General features: G+C 39.3%; 1 protein-coding gene across 2 annotated transcripts in view; it reads left to right on the top strand.

Annotated features, from left to right (window-relative positions):
- The window catches only part of LOC107733455 (thyroid hormone receptor alpha-like), a 159,033-nt gene that overhangs the window by 14,501 nt on the left and 123,350 nt on the right, over positions 1-21,182 (top strand). Inside the window, exon 1 of one of the 2 annotated variants that reach the window (XM_016545071.1) lies at positions 7,135-7,574. The exons of the other annotated variant lie outside the window; for it this stretch is intronic. The gene's annotated coding sequence lies outside the window, so the exon portion shown is untranslated. Of the gene's footprint in view, positions 1-7,134; positions 7,575-21,182 lie in introns of those variants that run through there. 2 annotated transcript variants of the gene reach the window in all.

The raw sequence follows: 21,182 nt of genomic DNA, 5'->3' as shown, positions 1-21,182 counted from the left end.
ATGAGACAGGATATGGATTGTAAAGTTGTACTCTTTCTTTTAACTTATCTTCGGATGTTTAGTCATGTTTATTTCGTGCGGAAACTGGTATTAATGTGGAGGAGATGATCAGCTCACGTGCGCCTCTGTTCTGTTCTGTTGAACTGAGGCGCTACAGCGATCTGTCCCTCTACATTAAACAATCGATTCTTGGGATTTAAGAATCGATATCGTTCCGTAAAAATGAGAATCGATTAATATCGAGATATCGATATTTTTTACCCAGCCCTAGTTACTACAGTAAATCCATGGTAAATGATGGCAATTTGTAGATTGAAAAGCCCTCTGACTGTATCTTTGCGCACAGTTCTACTGTTAGTCAGCGCTGTTTCATCTGGCTGTAAACTCGTTTAAATCAATGAGCCATTTCTAGTGAGCTGCTCGTGCCGCGCCACTGTTTGAACTTTGATCCGAGCGGATAAACGGTCCGTGTGGCACGCTTCTAATTACTAGCGCTCTTTCGTTCCGCTTTTGGTGCATAAACTTTATATCGAACATTTTTCAAACTCTTCATATCGTTTTATCGAGGAAAATTATATCGCGATAATTATTGTTATCGATTTATCGCCCAGCCCTACATTTTAGTATATTTATTTTCACTAGGGTAGAGTTAAGTGAAATCTGTTTTGAATTGATTCATTATTCGTCATCACACAAAAATGTTCACTAAAGTCATTTTTCAAAGCTAAATAGAATGTGTTCAATATAATCAAAAGCAACCAGTTGACACAAACCACATTTATCAATGTTTAAAGTCTAATGGGTTATTTCATGTAATTTGAGGTCATATTTTCTTGTGCCTTACATAGTTTTTGTGTTGTCGTCTGGCTAATTCTCTTGCTTCTACCAAATGACAAATTAATTTGAGTTGTGAATGTTGTGACTTTGATTGACTCACAACCTTTGACTTCAACAGCAAAAGATATGTGAAACATTTTTTTCCCATAGCTGATAATCTATTTATTTTTCTGTCCTATCTATGCAGTTGTATAGTTGCATTTTATTTTCTATTTTTCTAAATCTATTTTTGAGTCGTGACCCACCAGTTCAGATATAGTTAGCTGTGAGATTTTACATGTGGTGCTCCAATCCAGCAGACACATTTTCCACAACAGCCATAAAGCAGCTGCCAGTTTATTTGCTCATTTGTCAATAATACATTACGGGCTGACCATCTGTGTCAGCTTCCAAATAGAGCACATATTTATGCCCATTTGTGTGCAGCTAGTGAATCTGCATATTATTGACAGTTTGTGTGAATCTGTCAGTGAGAAAGAGAGTTTCTTTATATCACTGGGCAGTTTAGAAGCTGTTTAACTGGTATTAAAATTATTTTATTTCAGCTTCTATTCCACATCAATATATACAGCATATATAGAATTTTTACAGTTTGTCATGAAAATTTGCTGAATATGTTCTCGCCCTCAGGCCATCCAAGATATAGATCACTAACGGTACAGATATGAAGAAATTTAGCATTGCGTCACATTTGCTCACCAGTGAATCCTCTGCAGTGGATGGGTGCCATCAGAATGAGAGTCCAAACGGCTGATAAAAACATCACAATAATCCACAAGTAATCCACACAAGCTGAGTGTTTGTAAGAAACAAACCTATTATTAAGGTGTTTTTAACCATAATCCGTGACTTTGTGCCAAAATACCAGTCCGTAATCCATAATAATGCTTGTGCTCTCACATCAAAACCCAACAACATATTTGTTTAGAACTGTTTTGGACTTTCTGCTTATAAACAGTGTTTGATGTTTGCATACTTCTCTTCTTATTCAGATGAGACAAATTGTTTCAATATAGGGACTTGTAGGGCTGGACAATAATTCAATATCGATATGTATCGCGATATAATTTCTTTGGTTTTGAGACTTTAGTCTTTGCAACTTCAGGGATCTTATCTATGCACAATCAGCTTGTAACACTCCAAAGAGAAAGGAAAACTTGAAATCGCATCATATGACCCCTTTAAGAAATATATCGTGATATAAATTTTGGCCATATCGTCCAGCCCTAGGGACTTGTATATTAGCCTCAATGATTTAAAGTTAAAAACATCTTAATGATTAATTTGTTTATTACATGTAGTTTTGCACTTTACAAGATGATAATGGATGGACTATTTGATTATTTTTATGCTTTTATCAGCTCTCATTCTGATGGTATTCATTTACTGCAGACAATCCATTGGTGAGCAAGTGATGTAATGCTAAATTTCTTTTAATCTTCAGTTATGTAAAGCAGGATTTTGGACCAATAGGATTTCAAAGTGGGTGGGGCTAACCAGTGTGATTCCACAGAAGTAGTAAACCAGTAACTGACAAATTGTCATGTTGTTTGTTTCAAAAACTCAATTTACATGGAAGACAGAGTTTTTATTGCCTAATCCCTTTACGTATGATGTGGTGCTAGTCTTTCATTCACAGACTATCAGAACAGAAAATATCTGTTCTGTTATTTTTTTTCCTCTCCTTTGTTCTGGTAGAAGGAACATATAAGCTTTAACTTTTTACTGACCCTTTGCTCTCAATAAAGGCAGAAAATCTCTTTTCTATGAGCAAGTAAAGCTAGTTTTTCCATAGTTAGGGTGTTCTGCTTTCACTGGCCGTTTCTCACTTAAGACCACACAGTATCACCTGGAACCTGGGGAATAGGCTGTATGTGAACCCTCTCCTGTTGCCTCTTAGCATAATGCAGCATTGGCTTTAAGCCGTTCCTCTGGAGGCTATTGTGTGAATCTGGGCTCAGCTTAGAGGAATGGCTCGGATGGCTTTATTTCCACAGTTGTGCCTGTTTTTTTTTTTGGCCAATATCTGATATATTTTATTTATCCCTCGCTGGATATAGTGAAGAAGGCTTAGTTGGGATTAACATGGGAATTGGATGAACGTCCATACACCAGTGGGCGGGCGAGCAAGATATGACTATGTACTGTGTGACAGGCTTAGGGCCCTATGAAATCAGTTTTATTTTTCCGTTTTCCGTTTTAATTTTTCTAGACTCTATTTTAAGGGTTAAATTAAATTTTACTAATTAAGTCTAATTAATTGTAATCATGAAACTTACAATATTAAACAGCAATTTAACAAAAATTTAATTTTTAAGGCCCTATAAAGTTTTTTTTTTCTCAAATTCAGTTTTATATTTTACAAAATTCTGTTTTTTAAATTAATTTTCTGGATTCCATTTTAATAGTTTCATTAAATATTGATAATCAAAAGCATATCTAATTAATTGATTTTTAGAAAAAAAATACTAATTTATTTTCTAATTTTCTGGTAAATATTCCTTTAAATATAATGTTTTAATAATAATTTTATTGTTAGTAGTAGTACTATCATTACATTAAGTAATATTTCTGTCAAGGTTTCTTCAAGTTAAACCAAACTTTTATTTGGACTGATGGCTGTGAAAACATTTAAGTTTCTGTTTGTATATGACAATAGTTTTTCTCAAAAGATATGGTAAAATGCTCATGAAGTGACTCAGAGCAGTTCTAGAGATCATGTTCATGTGTTCATATACTTACATATTGAGGTGGCAGAGGCTGAAAATACCGCAAGCGTCACGCAATTTAGTATGTATGTAGTAAACGAAACCGCACGTCTATTCCATTCATTCACACAGAGACACACAGAACATGCAGGATTCATATTTAAATGGTATTTTTTTCTATCAAAACTGAATAAATAATAAACTTTAAATGCGTTCAGCATTCTGCAACAAATATTTTCCGGAAATTCTTGACAATTTAAGTCATAAAGTGTGCAGGATACATTAAAATTCATCACAAGTTTCGGCAGGTACGTAAAATGATACTTAAGCCCCAAGTATACTTCGTTTTTGTGCGCTTACACTAGCGTATGCATATAGTCGAATGCGTAGCCTTTCAAAGTATACTCCTTTTGATGTTATGAGCGAACGCGGGCGGTCAACACATGCACTCTATAAAGCTTCATCCATGTCCAATGTCTAACCATTGCTGCGCTGTTTCATACCCTCTCGCTCACACTTTCGTACAAAGTATATGCACGGTTACAAAAATCGGGTGGTGCGCATACAGTAAGCACGTACTGTTCTGATGACGGAATTCGCGTCATGCACACTGTACGCTGTCCCTCGTGTACGCGTAAAAAGTGAAGTATACTTTGAACTTAAGTTGGGCAGTCGTGCCGGTGTCCTCCCGAACTCAACAGCGCCCCACAAATTTTGCAATGTAAATATGTGGTGAAAAATGGAACTGCAGCACGTTCTAATTGAGAGCTATTTGGGCAGTTTTGAGACTGCCCTACTTATTTTCACATTACCTTATCTTGCTCCAGACCAGGGCGATATCAGTCAGCTCTAGCTATATGTGTCTGCATCAGGTCAGAAACTAACTGGCATGTCTGTTTTTCCTACGTGGAGTAGTGTTTTAAATTAATGAAAGTGTTTGTTTTGAGATGAGACATGATAGTCGTTTCCTCACTTAAATTTCTCTACAACTTGTAACATTCTAAATCAACATTCTGAGACAATATTAAGCATTCCACGTGTATGTGTACTTTCAATCTGTCCTGTCAATCAACATTAGCCCACATGCTGAATAACGCAAGGACATTAGATCTCTGCCCAAAGTGTGTGTGCATGTATTCAGCGATTGGACTATAAAGATTATAAATTTTTTGAGTTTATTATAAACTAGCGTTACGAACCACAATCTAAATTTACGGTCAGGGGCCGCTACTGCCTACTTACTACATGGTCAGAACTGTTCAGTGTTCTCACCGTTTCTTTTCCACTGTATCTGTACCACCACACTTGAATCATAATTCTGAATCGCAGCAGAAGTTATATTTTTTGTTTATTTAAAGTGAATCAAATTGACAGCTTGCAAATCAGAATCAAATTGATACCTAGCCCTAATTTTAAGACTTTCTTTGCGCCATGATTTGTGGCAGACGTTAGTGCAGAGAGCTCATCTCTGTCTGAGACTGAAGCAAAAGTCTTGTTATGCAGTAGCTGTTTCATGAATTAGTATTAGTTTTGCTAGCTGGTCCTAATTATTAAACTGTATGCATTTTTTAGGATCTCTCGAACTCCTTTATTTCCTTCAGAGTCAACTTGAACCCCTTTGGCAAATCAGTTGTTGGATTGTACTGTTGCTGCTGTCTTCAATAAAATTCTCATCCATATAGCTTATGTGGTTTCAACACAGGAGGAACTTCATTATTCATATGCTAAGGTTATTGGATAGGGTGTAGGAGAACTTGTGCCAGACGTCAATTGACTAATGTGTTAGAGCCTTTGCTTTTTTAATGGAAACTTCACTGTAGCACTTTGCTGTAAAGAAAAACGCATAGATGGGGTTCCAATAAAGGTGTCTTGTGTCAGTTTGGGGGGATCTAGGATGCATTCAAGTGACCTACATAGTTTAACTTGATACACAGCAGTCCCTTCTCAACTGGCAGTAATTGAGAGCTCCCCCTTTCACCTTGCAACATACAGTAGGTAACTAAAACTAAATGCAAAGATGCGTTTTGTCCCCCTGTGCTCCCATCATTCTTTCAAGCAGACTGCTATAGGACCATTGAGATGCAAATGGCCATCCTTAATGAGTTGCAGATCTTTGCCATCATTTTCTATACACCTTTATCGATTCAATGTACATTGACACCACGTCACAGTATGTGCTCTCAGAGATATACAGTAACACTTGATATTCAGTGACAAGATCAAAAAGTGAAAGTTCATAAGATATTGTTTCGGCTCGGCTCTTCAGTTTCAGCGTCGCTCTTTGTCGTACGGGTGGTCTAGCTTAATGTTATTCGTCTCTCATCCGTGCATGTGGCGTCTGTCATCCAGCCTCTGTCTTAATCGGTCACCAGGGATGACCTTTTCTTCCTCGCCAGACGAGAACATCAGCAGGTTTAAATGCCATCAGATTTGGTCTCCTGAAATTGTAACCTTTCTTAATGGGAACCGATGAAATCCGCTGGAAATGTACAAGGGACAAATATGTCTTTTCACATAAATTTAGCATGTCAGAATTGCACAGGCTCATTGGAAGACACATTGATTTAAACCATTTGATATAATAATTAGAATAATAGTAATTGTATTTGAATTTTAATTAAACCCACATTTACTACTACTTAAAGCACTAATAATTCAATAACAATAATACATTTGAATAAAAAACATTATTTTTAAGAGATTATCACAGATTACAAAACTTAATAATATTTATAAAAAAAAATTTTAATTGTAAAGTTGTATGCATTCATTTGATTACCATCTTTTTTGAGAATAGAAAATCCATTTAAAAATTCTAAAAAAAAAAAAAAACACATTTCATAACATTTTAACATGCGGATAGATTATGTAATTGTTAACGTTTTATGAATTCAATTGATTATGCGTCCGTAAACTGTTAAAATGGAATCGAAAACAGAACAAAAAAATGAATGCGTGACAAAACAGAATTTGACAGGGAAAAAAATTATTTCATAGCGCCCTATTTCTGTGACTCAGAATACAAGTATAAATCTTTCATTTTTTAAAGTGAATAGTCTGCTTTGAGAACCAATGCTTTAAACAGCAACTAGAAATGAAAAATAGAATCTAAGTACACAGATGATGTATTTAGTGATTTTATGTAGCAAATCTGAGCTCATTTGTATTTTACTGGCCCAGTGCACGAGCCATTAACTGCAAATGCAATTCAAACATACGTCACACCTCTGGTCATTCTGATTTGAAAGGTTTACAGTGGTGTCAAAATGGTAATAAAACCTCTTAAGCATAGTAAAATTGCCTCTCCATTAATTTTTTCATGTCTGCTAAGAAGACATGGGGTTAATATCTGATATATATCAGCCATTAATAGATATTTCATTGTGCATGCTCAAACGCACCTTATTTTTTTCATTTACATTACCTTTGCTGTCATCTGATGTGAAATAATGGTGAAATTTTGCAGGCAAAAAGGTCCATTATCTATTGTCAACAGTGTAGGGATGTATGAAGCACAGCTCACACAGAAGTCATTTTCAAACCAAGCAGCTTTCTGCTGGCCTTTGGGGCAAATTTGAAATCTGCATGGGGAAATCTTTTGCAGGACTGCATGATTGCATAGAATCCTATTAAAATGACTGGATTTCACAGAACAACAGTAAATGTGGCTGCACCTTAAAATCAGTGCAGACATGATTTGAACATGGCTGTTTCTGTGACAGAGTTCTGTATTTACTTCAGCTCCTTTGGCCAGGCATGGCTTTAGGTGTAACCTCACTTAGCCACAGGATTATGTCCGTAAGCCTTTTAGAGGTATAAGCCTGTGATTGGTCAACTTTGACCAAATGACTTGCTTTACTGTCTTGTGAACATAGCTAGTCTCTTTTCCCCAAGAACAAATTCTCCTATCAGATGTGTATGGTCCATTCTGCCTCTAGACCAGCTTCAGCTTTCAAGATGCATCTTCTTCATTCTAAGGTGTAAATGTGAGATATTGAATCTCTGGAAGACAGGCTCTTTCAGGCAAAGGTAAGAGACATGGGAGAGCAGAGTGCTCTTCTTATATTCAGGGGTCTTGTGATCTCATGATCCCATCATCTGGAGCTTAGATAGAAAACGTCTCGGTTACGTATGGTAACCCTCGTTCCCTGAAGGAGGGAACGGAGACGTCACGTCCCGTCGCCACAGCTCCTGTACCACCGCTGAGCGGCCGGGTCACCGGCTCGGCTCCTCAGCGAAAACCTGAATATGCGCTGCATCTGCTGCCTACTTATACTCACGCTGTGATCAGCAGCAGCTGGATGCAATAATCGCATGCCAATGTGCATTGGCTCGTTTAGTTTACACTCGAAGTAGATTGGTCCCTCTAAGCGAGATCCCAATTTCGTCGGTCATCCGACGTGACGTCGAGAGTGACCGACTGAAAGGGAACGTCTCGGTTACGTATGGTAACCCTCGTTCCCTGAAGGAGGGAACGGAGACGTCACGTCCCGTCGCCACAGCTCCTGTACCACCGCTGAGCGGCCGGGTCACCGGCTCGGCTCCTCAGCGAAAACCTGAATATGCGCTGCATCTGCTGCCTACTTATACTCACGCTGTGATCAGCAGCAGCTGGATGCAATAATCGCATGCCAATGTGCATTGGCTCGTTTAGTTTACACTCGAAGTAGATTGGTCCCTCTAAGCGAGATCCCAATTTCGTCGGTCATCCGACGTGACGTCGAGAGTGACCGACTGAAAGGGAACGTCTCGGTTACGTATGGTAACCCTCGTTCCCTGAAGGAGGGAACGGAGACGTCACGTCCCGTCGCCACAGCTCCTGTACCACCGCTGAGCGGCCGGGTCACCGGCTCGGCTCCTCAGCGAAAACCTGAATATGCGCTGCATCTGCTGCCTACTTATACTCACGCTGTGATCAGCAGCAGCTGGATGCAATAATCGCATGCCAATGTGCATTGGCTCGTTTAGTTTACACTCGAAGTAGATTGGTCCCTCTAAGCGAGATCCCAATTTCGTCGGTCATCCGACGTGACGTCGAGAGTGACCGACTGAAAGGGAACGTCTCGGTTACGTATGGTAACCCTCGTTCCCTGAAGGAGGGAACGGAGACGTCACGTCCCGTCGCCACAGCTCCTGTACCACCGCTGAGCGGCCGGGTCACCGGCTCGGCTCCTCAGCGAAAACCTGAATATGCGCTGCATCTGCTGCCTACTTATACTCACGCTGTGATCAGCAGCAGCTGGATGCAATAATCGCATGCCAATGTGCATTGGCTCGTTTAGTTTACACTCGAAGTAGATTGGTCCCTCTAAGCGAGATCCCAATTTCGTCGGTCATCCGACGTGACGTCGAGAGTGACCGACTGAAAGGGAACGTCTCGGTTACGTATGGTAACCCTCGTTCCCTGAAGGAGGGAACGGAGACGTCACGTCCCGTCGCCACAGCTCCTGTACCACCGCTGAGCGGCCGGGTCACCGGCTCGGCTCCTCAGCGAAAACCTGAATATGCGCTGCATCTGCTGCCTACTTATACTCACGCTGTGATCAGCAGCAGCTGGATGCAATAATCGCATGCCAATGTGCATTGGCTCGTTTAGTTTACACTCGAAGTAGATTGGTCCCTCTAAGCGAGATCCCAATTTCGTCGGTCATCCGACGTGACGTCGAGAGTGACCGACTGAAAGGGAACGTCTCGGTTACGTATGGTAACCCTCGTTCCCTGAAGGAGGGAACGGAGACGTCACGTCCCGTCGCCACAGCTCCTGTACCACCGCTGAGCGGCCGGGTCACCGGCTCGGCTCCTCAGCGAAAACCTGAATATGCGCTGCATCTGCTGCCTACTTATACTCACGCTGTGATCAGCAGCAGCTGGATGCAATAATCGCATGCCAATGTGCATTGGCTCGTTTAGTTTACACTCGAAGTAGATTGGTCCCTCTAAGCGAGATCCCAATTTCGTCGGTCATCCGACGTGACGTCGAGAGTGACCGACTGAAAGGGAACGTCTCGGTTACGTATGGTAACCCTCGTTCCCTGAAGGAGGGAACGGAGACGTCACGTCCCGTCGCCACAGCTCCTGTACCACCGCTGAGCGGCCGGGTCACCGGCTCGGCTCCTCAGCGAAAACCTGAATATGCGCTGCATCTGCTGCCTACTTATACTCACGCTGTGATCAGCAGCAGCTGGATGCAATAATCGCATGCCAATGTGCATTGGCTCGTTTAGTTTACACTCGAAGTAGATTGGTCCCTCTAAGCGAGATCCCAATTTCGTCGGTCATCCGACGTGACGTCGAGAGTGACCGACTGAAAGGGAACGTCTCGGTTACGTATGGTAACCCTCGTTCCCTGAAGGAGGGAACGGAGACGTCACGTCCCGTCGCCACAGCTCCTGTACCACCGCTGAGCGGCCGGGTCACCGGCTCGGCTCCTCAGCGAAAACCTGAATATGCGCTGCATCTGCTGCCTACTTATACTCACGCTGTGATCAGCAGCAGCTGGATGCAATAATCGCATGCCAATGTGCATTGGCTCGTTTAGTTTACACTCGAAGTAGATTGGTCCCTCTAAGCGAGATCCCAATTTCGTCGGTCATCCGACGTGACGTCGAGAGTGACCGACTGAAAGGGAACGTCTCGGTTACGTATGGTAACCCTCGTTCCCTGAAGGAGGGAACGGAGACGTCACGTCCCGTCGCCACAGCTCCTGTACCACCGCTGAGCGGCCGGGTCACCGGCTCGGCTCCTCAGCGAAAACCTGAATATGCGCTGCATCTGCTGCCTACTTATACTCACGCTGTGATCAGCAGCAGCTGGATGCAATAATCGCATGCCAATGTGCATTGGCTCGTTTAGTTTACACTCGAAGTAGATTGGTCCCTCTAAGCGAGATCCCAATTTCGTCGGTCATCCGACGTGACGTCGAGAGTGACCGACTGAAAGGGAACGTCTCGGTTACGTATGGTAACCCTCGTTCCCTGAAGGAGGGAACGGAGACGTCACGTCCCGTCGCCACAGCTCCTGTACCACCGCTGAGCGGCCGGGTCACCGGCTCGGCTCCTCAGCGAAAACCTGAATATGCGCTGCATCTGCTGCCTACTTATACTCACGCTGTGATCAGCAGCAGCTGGATGCAATAATCGCATGCCAATGTGCATTGGCTCGTTTAGTTTACACTCGAAGTAGATTGGTCCCTCTAAGCGAGATCCCAATTTCGTCGGTCATCCGACGTGACGTCGAGAGTGACCGACTGAAAGGGAACGTCTCGGTTACGTATGGTAACCCTCGTTCCCTGAAGGAGGGAACGGAGACGTCACGTCCCGTCGCCACAGCTCCTGTACCACCGCTGAGCGGCCGGGTCACCGGCTCGGCTCCTCAGCGAAAACCTGAATATGCGCTGCATCTGCTGCCTACTTATACTCACGCTGTGATCAGCAGCAGCTGGATGCAATAATCGCATGCCAATGTGCATTGGCTCGTTTAGTTTACACTCGAAGTAGATTGGTCCCTCTAAGCGAGATCCCAATTTCGTCGGTCATCCGACGTGACGTCGAGAGTGACCGACTGAAAGGGAACGTCTCGGTTACGTATGGTAACCCTCGTTCCCTGAAGGAGGGAACGGAGACGTCACGTCCCGTCGCCACAGCTCCTGTACCACCGCTGAGCGGCCGGGTCACCGGCTCGGCTCCTCAGCGAAAACCTGAATATGCGCTGCATCTGCTGCCTACTTATACTCACGCTGTGATCAGCAGCAGCTGGATGCAATAATCGCATGCCAATGTGCATTGGCTCGTTTAGTTTACACTCGAAGTAGATTGGTCCCTCTAAGCGAGATCCCAATTTCGTCGGTCATCCGACGTGACGTCGAGAGTGACCGACTGAAAGGGAATGATAGCATTGCTGAGATTATCTGCTCATATGTGATGAGACAAAAACAGCTCGTTATGTTCTGTTTTGGTTTGTTGTGGGCTTTTTTTGTTAGGCTTAAATGTCGGATTGATTGATTTTTCTTTATATCTGCTTTTTGAATTGTGGTGTTCAACCAGAAGAGTTTTACTGAAGAAGGACAAGTTACTATCTTGCTTGATCACTTGCTTGAACTTTTTCCTCAGCAAACTCGAAGCCACATTGTCTTAAATTACTAATAATAATATAAGCAAGCAACGGCAGAAGAGTATTTGGTAATTTAATGAAATATTATTTCTAATATTATTTCTAAAATATTTCTACACCAAGCCCCGAAGGAACAAATCACACACATTTGCAGAGAAAAGTTACTCCATAATCTTTGAGTCTGTCACCTTTTTTCCATTCTTGTAAAAGAGTTGAGCCAAATCATTGAGTAGGTGAGGTTCTGCTGATCAAAATTGAATTGTTTAGGATCAGCTAATGGGACGCCGCCTTAAGGCCCCTATATACTTCAAAGAAAGTTATTTTTCGTTCTTTGTTTGAGGGCAAAAAGAAGTTCGTAAAGGCTAAGCGACGGTATACTGTTTTCGAACATTCCGACACCCCCGCGCTGCTGGAGGCAGGGTTGTAAACATGTGTCACGCCGCCCGCGTGTACCCCCTAAACACAACAACGTTGGCGGCTGTGAGAGAAGAGCAGCTTTGTAAACATCTGGCAGTAGCATTGATCTATTCAATGACAAAGAAAAAGAACAAGAACAAGCGACAGATGATATGTGCTTCCACTTAACGAAAAAATTACAAAAATTAAAAATGTATTCAGCAAATGTGGAGCACAGATGAGGAAGTGCATTTTTCATACTTCAGAATGTGCGCCGCGTGGTTTGACGATCTCTTGAGAAGGATATCGCCATATGGGAAACATGCAAAAACGCACAGGACACGGATTACCACTATGGAGAGACTGGCCTTGACACTCTGAGTAGCCTACTAGCTTGTGGGGCCACGCAACAAAGTGTGGCTGAAACATTCAAGATTGGACCGTGCACAAGCCCGTAAGATAGTCGCTGAGATGTGTTCTCCTGTCTGGTCTCCGTTGAATGTGAAACGATCCGGGGGGGAAATCGCACGTCAAAGAAGGCGGAGTTCCAGAACACACCCACCGACTGCGTAATCGCCACAGCCCAATGGTAGCTCAAAGGTGTTTAGGAGGCAAAACGAACTCCCCCAAAAAGTTCGCTTTGGTGAGCTGTTTTGAACTTCCAAAACGAACTTCGTTTCGGCCTGATTTTGTTCGAAATGACGTCATTTCAGTTCGTTCTTCGATATCGTTTGAAGTATATCGGGGCCTTTATCGGTTTAATTATTTCCCAGTAGTAGCTGGCATGGTTGGATATATGTTTTTAGCATATATACAGCTATGATATCAGTAGCATGTGTACTTTTGAACACAAATATCCTTCATGTAGCCACAAGTCACCTTTTCTGCTGTCAGTGTTTCTTAAGGTCTCCAAATGTCCATGTCAGTTCAGTTCCCACAGAAGGAAGGGGCTTTATAGTGCACCAAATCATATTTGAGTTTGTACTGCTACAGGTGAGGATTTGCTTTCTTTTTATACAGTTTGGTGTCTGTCCAACATCAGACAGAAGCCCTGCAGCTGTCTGCAGAAATTTCACAGCTTGAGCTCGCACAAGCTCCCTCTGGCCATCTCTTCAGTTGGGGCTTGCTAAGGAAAGTGGGCTGTGCTCTCTCAAATGTTGAGATGAGCAGAAGGAATCTCACAGAAAGAAATTTGCACACTTTCCCAAGAGGTTTTGTGAAGGAACAGTGTAATATATGAGTGTAAACACAAGGGATGGACAGTTTTTCAAATATTAGCAATGATTTTCCTCTGATATAATGATATTGTGAGTATGAGAGAGTCAAGTCAGAGTTTTAATAGTCTCTGATTTTATACTCTGTCGTTCAAAAGTTTGGGTTCAGTAGGATTTTTAATGTTTTTTTAAAGAAGTTTCTTATCAAGGCTGTATCAATTTTTATATAAAACAATACAGAAAAAAACTAATTTGGTGAAATATTATTGCAATTTAAAATAACAGTATTCTATTTTAATATACTTTAAAATATAATTTATTCCTGTGAAGAAAAGCTGAATTCTCAGCATCATTACTCCAGTCTAATATTTTTTGGGACCTATGATACTTTTTTTTCCTGAGTTCTAATAAATAAAAAAGTTAAAAAGAACAGTTTATTCAAAATAAAAATTTTGTGTTACAATATACACTACTGTTTAAAGATTGGGGTCAGTAAATGTTTTCTTTCCTTTAAAAAAAAAAAAAGAAAGAAAAGAAATTAATACTTTTATTCAGCAAAGATGTGTTAAATAAATAAAAACGTGATAGTAAAGACATTGTTTGAAACGATTTCTATTTTGAATAAATGCTGTTCTTTTTAACTTTTTATTCATCAAAGAATCAAAGAAAAAAGTATCACGGGTTCCAAAAAATATTAAGCAGCACAACAGTTTCAACACTGATAATAAATCCGCATATTAGAATGATTTCTGAAGGATCATGTGACACTGAAGACTGGAGTAATGGCTGAATTAGCGCTGTGTCACAGAAATAAATTATATTTTAAAGTATATTAAAATAAAAAATAAATAAATTAAATTGCAATAATATTTCACAATATCATTTTTTTTTCTGTATTTTTGATCAAATAAATACAGCCTTGATGAGCATAAGAGACTCCATTAAAAAAAACATTAAAAATCTTACTGATCCCAAACTTTCGAATTGCACACACAATATAATGTACACACGGTAGTTTGTATATTAGAGTTATAAGATTTGTTTAATTTCTGTGAATTAGTTCAAACTGTCTGTTTCAGCGCATTTAATTTAAAATTAATTTAAGGTATTACTTAATTTTATTTCTTGCTTTAAACATTTTGAATCTACATGTGGCTACAACAGCTTGATTAAAATAAGAAAAATCAGAGCAAATATATGAATACCAATATATTGTTTCAGTATAATGTTTCAGGATTTATTGATGAATAGAAAGTTCAAAAGAAGAGAGTTTATTTAAAAGAAAAAATTTTTTTTGTAACTTTGTAAATATCATACTGTCACTTTGGTAATGAATCTGAATAAATATTAATTTCTTTAAAAAATATCTTACTGACCTCAAATTTTTGAATGGAAGAAAGTTGCCAAAAGGCTGAAAAATATTGTGATAAAACTTTGTCAGCTATATCGCCCAGCCCTAATCTCAGCATCTGTTTTATTTCTTAACATTTGCCGGTTTTTCAGATCTTTGGGAAGCTGAGCAGAAACTTGTGTTCTTTGAATCGCTGAAGTCAGCAGTGAAGTTGCCAAACGCTACACAATACTTCCATGGATTGTGATCAGCTTCTCAGTCCTGGAAGAGTGGGCTCTTGGCTGCGCTTCGGTCCGCTGTGAAGCACCTTTATAATTCCACCATTCATTTAGCATCGCTTGAATCCTTGACACGATCTTTGAATCACTGAAGACAGCAGTGAAGGTGCCAAACACTACACAATACTTCCATGGATTGTGATCAACTTCTCAGTCCTGGAACAGTGGGCTCTTGGCTGCACTTCTGTCCGCTGTGAAGCACCTTCATAATTCCACTATTCATTCAGCATCGCTAGGATCCTTGACATTATGTGAGAACTTAATTTTACATAATGGGCATTTAAGTACTCACTTTGAAATGGTTTTATTTCAGCGTGAAGGCCAAGCGTAGAACTTTCTGACATTTAAAACGTCCTCTATTAAATGTTGAAAGCCTCAAATGTGCGTAGCATTTTGTGCCACTGTCATTTAATTTTTCTCTCAGATTTTAATGAGAGCTCCTTCTGAAGAAGCCATTTGTTGATTAGAGGGCTCATTAGTAGCTGTGTGAGAGGAGGCCCAGAGCAGGAACATGAGCATTGTGGGACAAAAGGGAGGTGGGCCAGGACCGGAAGGAGTCAGTCAGTTTGATTAGGAAATGATAGTCATATTCAAAATAATTTGATGTCACTGTATAATGGCAGTAGATGGAAATATAAGATCGTTCCTGTAGCTGTGAGAATTTGAGAGCTGGATTGTGTCTAATTATAATATCTTTGTAGGCTAAGGTGAGTCAAGGATTTATCCTGGCAAAATGTCCCTGTTGTGGTTTCATAAAAAAATACATTAGGCAACTGTCGAGGAACCGCTATAATGCAATAGCAATGGCTTTTGGACAGCAGACCAAGAAAACATCATCCATGGTTCATTCTCTCAGTTTATTTTTCATTGTGGTTTAATGTGGCAGCATAGGAATTAGCATGGTTTGGGTTACTGAGAGAGGAAGTGAGGTACTGAAGGTGTGATGAATGTCATGTGCGGCTTTTTGTGTTTGAAGTGTAGCTGTAGCAGACTTGTCTAAAAATATTTGATGGTTTTTATTTACTTCACTAAAGTTTTCGACAGCATGACATTGTAGCCTATAGCATAAAGAAATCCTTGACTCAGTTTGTGAGAGGTCAGTGAGAAGTCAGTGAGTAATTAATAGCCGCAACGCTAGTAACTTTTCAAAACAGTGTCGCAAGCTACTTTTGCTAATGAGTAGCATTGCATGGCAAAAAATGTTACATCTATAATTTCTGGTTATTTTATTTTGAATTCAGCCGAGCAGACTGAGGTAATAATCATCAAAACTGACATCGAAAAAAAGTCTGTTTAATTTTATTTAATCTGTTTATTGGAATACCTCATTTAAACGATTCACAGACTTGTTTGACTCCCCACACAGACTACGCATCATGCATCTTTTTTTGTATTGTATTTTTGTATTAAAAATATTTTTAGAATATAGTCTATATAAGAATATATTTTGTAGAATTTATTTAGAATTTATAAAATATATTTATTTTATATTTTTAGTATCACACACACACACACAAACACACACCCACACACCACCACATATTATATTTGTATGCACACACATTTTGCAATATAATATTTTTCATTCAATTCCAATATCCATTGTATTGTTTTATTTTTATATTTTATTTTATTTATTCTACTTTAACATGAATTATTTGTAATTATTTTCTCAGAACATCCATGTTCATCTCATATCCCATTTATTCAGTGCAGGAAAAATGTTATTTTGTATATAATTAATATATTTTGTATAATTTCTTTAGTATATTTTAGGGGTGCTCCGATCAGGGTTTTTGAGGCCGATCACCGATCACAGAAAGTATTATCTGCCGATACTGATCACGATACCGATCTTTTTAAAGTTTTTTTTAATAATTTATAACTATTTATATTGATACTCCTATCAGGATTTTTAGACATTTATTCAGGGCCTGAATTTCATTTTTGAAAATGGGGGGAATTCCCCTCTTAGGTGACTCTTGTGAGTGGGGAAGCAGCACGGACTGTGCTTTTACAGAAGAGTCCGCTACTGATCCGTGGCTGTTTACCACAAACACATTCCTACCTCCACCAGTGCCATCTATTTTTGCCTTGTTTATCTAAAAGTGCTCTTTTCCTTTAAAACTAGCCAACAAGCCATATGTGTTGACTGTGAAATACAGTAGACTTTAATAATATGCATTTATGTTAATTAATAAATTTTCGTGTCAATCCATGTTCATATTTACTGCAAAAAATGCGCTGTTACTTTAATTCAGCGCTTGCAGCACAGCAATAGACTCGGTGTGGAAAAGATCTCTGCACTGCTGCAGACGCAACGCTCCTGAACGCACTGCCGAACCGCATCCGTGTGCAGTGAACGCTTTATTAATCCGTTAACATGAGCGCGGAAAAAATACGCACCGCATACGCACTGCAAACGGAGTGAGTGTGAACTTGGCATTATGTGTGTGCGCTGCGAATTAAAAAGAAATGCAATTTATAAAATTTAGTGACGATGTGACACTGCCTCGACTGTGCAAGTGACAATTCCTGTGTCAACTGTGCAGCGTGCAGCTCGCTTATAGACAGACGCGATGTGTGGTGATTTGAAACCAATTGCGTATTTTGAGAGAGAAAGAGAGAGCGCGCGCGGTGATTCACTCACGCTGTTTGTGAAATTACGTCTCACACAAGGTTTTCAAATTACTTTATAAGTTATTTAATGAAAAAATATGAAGGTGAGTACCTCACCTTCAGCATTATAATTATTTCACCCACGCTGGACAGAGACTGAGACAGTGCCGCTGCATGTCGAGCCAAACCTCTCACAGCAGCGCCATCAACTTGAGATCGGCTTTTTGAGATCGGCCTTTTAGAGACTGCCGATCAATCATCCCAATGTGATTATCGGCCGATGGTGATCGGTAGCCGATCAATCGGAGCACCCCTAGTATATTTGTATATAGGGAAAATTATCAAAGAAAGAGAAAAGAGAAAATAAAAAGAGAAAAAAAATAAAGAGAAAAACGTCCGAAATAACGAGCCGAATAAATATATATAATATATAAATATGGCGCACCGCACCGGCCAGCAGTGTTCAGCGTGCAGGTTTCACTCTCCTCGTCACTGCGCGGTGTGGCGCTCCGCTCAATATCCGCTCTATAAATGTGCGTTCCGCTCGTGTACCGCTCATACTCACCAGAAAAGCAAAGTCCGCTCAAATAACGCGCCAACAGGCTATTTCTTTGTAGTATATTTGTTCCTGTCTGCAGTAGCGCTACTGTGATGTAACATGGCAACGCTGGTAAAATGACGCTATTCTCTCGTGACGCTCTGCTCTGCTCACATGCTCGGATAATAATAGCTTTGTAGGATTATACATTATTTGGATAATTAGTTTAAAAAAAGTTGTATCTGATTCTGTTGCATGGAACTGAATAAAAATAATATATTGATATTTAATATTAAGGTAGCACTTTACAATAAGGTTCCATTAGTTACTGTTAGTTAATGTAGCCTATTAACTAACATGAACAATGCATTTATTACAGAATTTATTCATCTTTCCTAATGTTAGTTAATGAGAATACAGTTGTTCACTGTTAGTTCATGTTAATTCAGAGTGCATTAACTGTTAACAAGCACAACTGTTGATTTTAATAGTGAATGTTGAAATTAACATTAACTAAGATTAATAAATGCTGAAGAAGTATTGTTTATTCGTTCCTGTTAACTAAAGCAGTTAACTAATGTTAACTAATCAACCTTATTGTAATTGTGTTACTAATATTAATATAAATTCTGTCCAATTTTATTGTTACTTTCAGTAAAAAGTATGTGTGTTTTTTAAATTCAGTATCTTTAAAATGTAATTACTTTAAAAAGTCTTACAAAATTACTTTGTATTATTTAATAAAATAATAAATAATCATTACAAAGCATTTTCGGTTTTTGGCCAAGTGCATCCAGAATTTTCAGTTTCGATTTCGGCCCAGAATTCTCATTTCGGTGCATTCTTACTTGTGTATTTCTTTAGTATAGAATATTTTATATAGTTTATTTAATTAGATTTTTTAGTGCTGTCAAACGATTAATCGCATCTAAAATAAACGTTTTTGTTTACATAATATATGTATGTGTACTGTGTATATTTATTATGTATATATATATATATATACACACACACACATGCATGTATATATTTAAGAAAAATATGTTATGTGTATACATCAAATATATTTATACATAATATAAGAATATAAATATATAAATGTATATACATGTAAATATTTTCAAAATATATACTGTATGTGTGTGTGTATATATATATATATATATATATATATACACGTAATAAATTTACACGGTACACACACATATATTATGTAAACAACAATGTTTATTTTGGATGCGATTAATCGCGATTAATTGCTTGACAGCACTAGATTTTATAATAAATTATTATATACATTCATATACAAACACATTTTACTGTATATAAACACATTTTACAAGATGACATTTTTAGCTGAATTCTGCTCTTCTGCAGTTTTTTTTTTAACCCATTTGTGCAAAGTGAAAGTGCAGAGAAGTTTAACCTGAGATTTTTCATGCATTGATATTTGACTGTGAAGGGTTGGACAATGATTAAAAGGTCATTCACTAACATTATGTTCTAGAATGTTCTTAGGTTCTAGAATTAGTGAAAATATGTTGCGACCAACACCCTGTTTTGTATAGCTCTACTGTTTCACTCCTCTGTGTAAACATTCCTTCTTTGCTGTCTCGCTGTGGAAGTGTTGGATGTGGAGCGGTGATGATGTTGTCATGGGGAGATCTCCTATGGAGCCCTCCTGGCATTCTGTCCTTTTCCGCCGGGGATGTGTTTTTTTTTCCATATCAAGAGGAAGTTGTTCACTGTATAGTGACACCTCTGGGAGCATCCTGAGCCTTGCTTTAGGGTGCATAGAAAGACATTAGCCAATTGCTGGTGAGAGAAAATGACTTTAATTGAAATTCTCTGTTAATCCTCACATGTTCTATTATCATGTCATGATGATAATAATAAGTCCCTTCCCAGTTGGCCTGTTGGGTCTCTCAGTTGTCTGGATAATGATCTTAAATTTGTTTTTGTACTGCCGCACAGCTGTGATTATTGTTCTTCCATATAGAATCTGTTCAAGTTTTTTTAGCCATTTGATTTGCTAGCAATATAGTCTCATGCTTCGATCTCAGATCATATACATTATCACACATTTGTGCCAGCAAAGCACAATCATGAGATGCTGCAAAGATATTTGACTCCATCGAGCATGGTGGGTGCTGCTGATAGGATATACCCAAGCACTCATTTGCCTGTGGTTGGACAGCGATGGTGCAGACTATTGGGTGGTGTGGTTCACTTATTTGCCTAAGCGGTCTGGATTTTGGTGATTCTGGTAGTGGGAATTAATTTTTTCTTTGTTTTTTTGTTCCTAATATGCAAGGTTTGACGTGCATTGAAAATATTTAGGAAAATTGTATTAGAAAAAGAAAAGGGTTTGATAACTTACAGCCACTGAGGCAAATGTAATGATGTTTTTTTTTTTCTTTTCATTTTTGTGGTGATGTGTAGAGGTCGACCGATATGGGTTTTTCACTGGCCGATGCCGATATTTAGAAATCAGGGCAGCCGATGGACGATATATGATGCCAATTTGTTTGCCCGATTTTCTTTTTTTTTTTCATTCATCTCGTAAAAGTGAGTTTGAGCACATGATTATTGCAGGGTACAAGATAGTAATGGTATTAGTAGCCCAATTTAGAGTAATAATGCATGGCTCAAAACTTAAGCACCTTCTCAAAACAGTTCTGAAGGATGTTTTTTGTTTATGTTTGCTGACAGACACCAGTGTTTCCCACAGACTGCAAATTAATTCTCTGCCAGCAGGAGGCGCTTTGGGAGCTGGAGATATAGCGGTTTCCCCGGTAAAGGCTGTAATCAAATAAGCGCTGCTCACAAACGCTATCAGGCATTACAGGAAAGACGAAATGAAAATGACATCGAAGTTTTTCTGAAGACAGTCGGTTCTTTTCAAAGGTACATTCATATAAAAACACCCGCGCTGCATTTTAATTTTGAAACGTGAAGCGCTCATTTTATTATATAAGACTTTTGGAAAATCTATTTGTGGCGGTCAGTTTTGATATTGTGATGAGCTGCCACAAATAACTCAATGTATAGGAAACACTGGACACTGCTATAAGTCAAATGGCCATAGTGATAACAAAAATAAAAGATTTCACACATATTGCACTGCCTGCT

The sequence above is a fragment of the Sinocyclocheilus rhinocerous genome, unplaced genomic scaffold (assembly GCF_001515625.1).
Source record: "Sinocyclocheilus rhinocerous isolate Xijiao unplaced genomic scaffold, SAMN03320098_v1.1 scaffold2385, whole genome shotgun sequence".
NCBI lineage: Eukaryota > Metazoa > Chordata > Actinopteri > Cypriniformes > Cyprinidae > Sinocyclocheilus > Sinocyclocheilus rhinocerous.
Note: the sequence above shows the minus strand (reverse complement) of the source record. Positions and strands in the feature narration are given on the sequence as shown.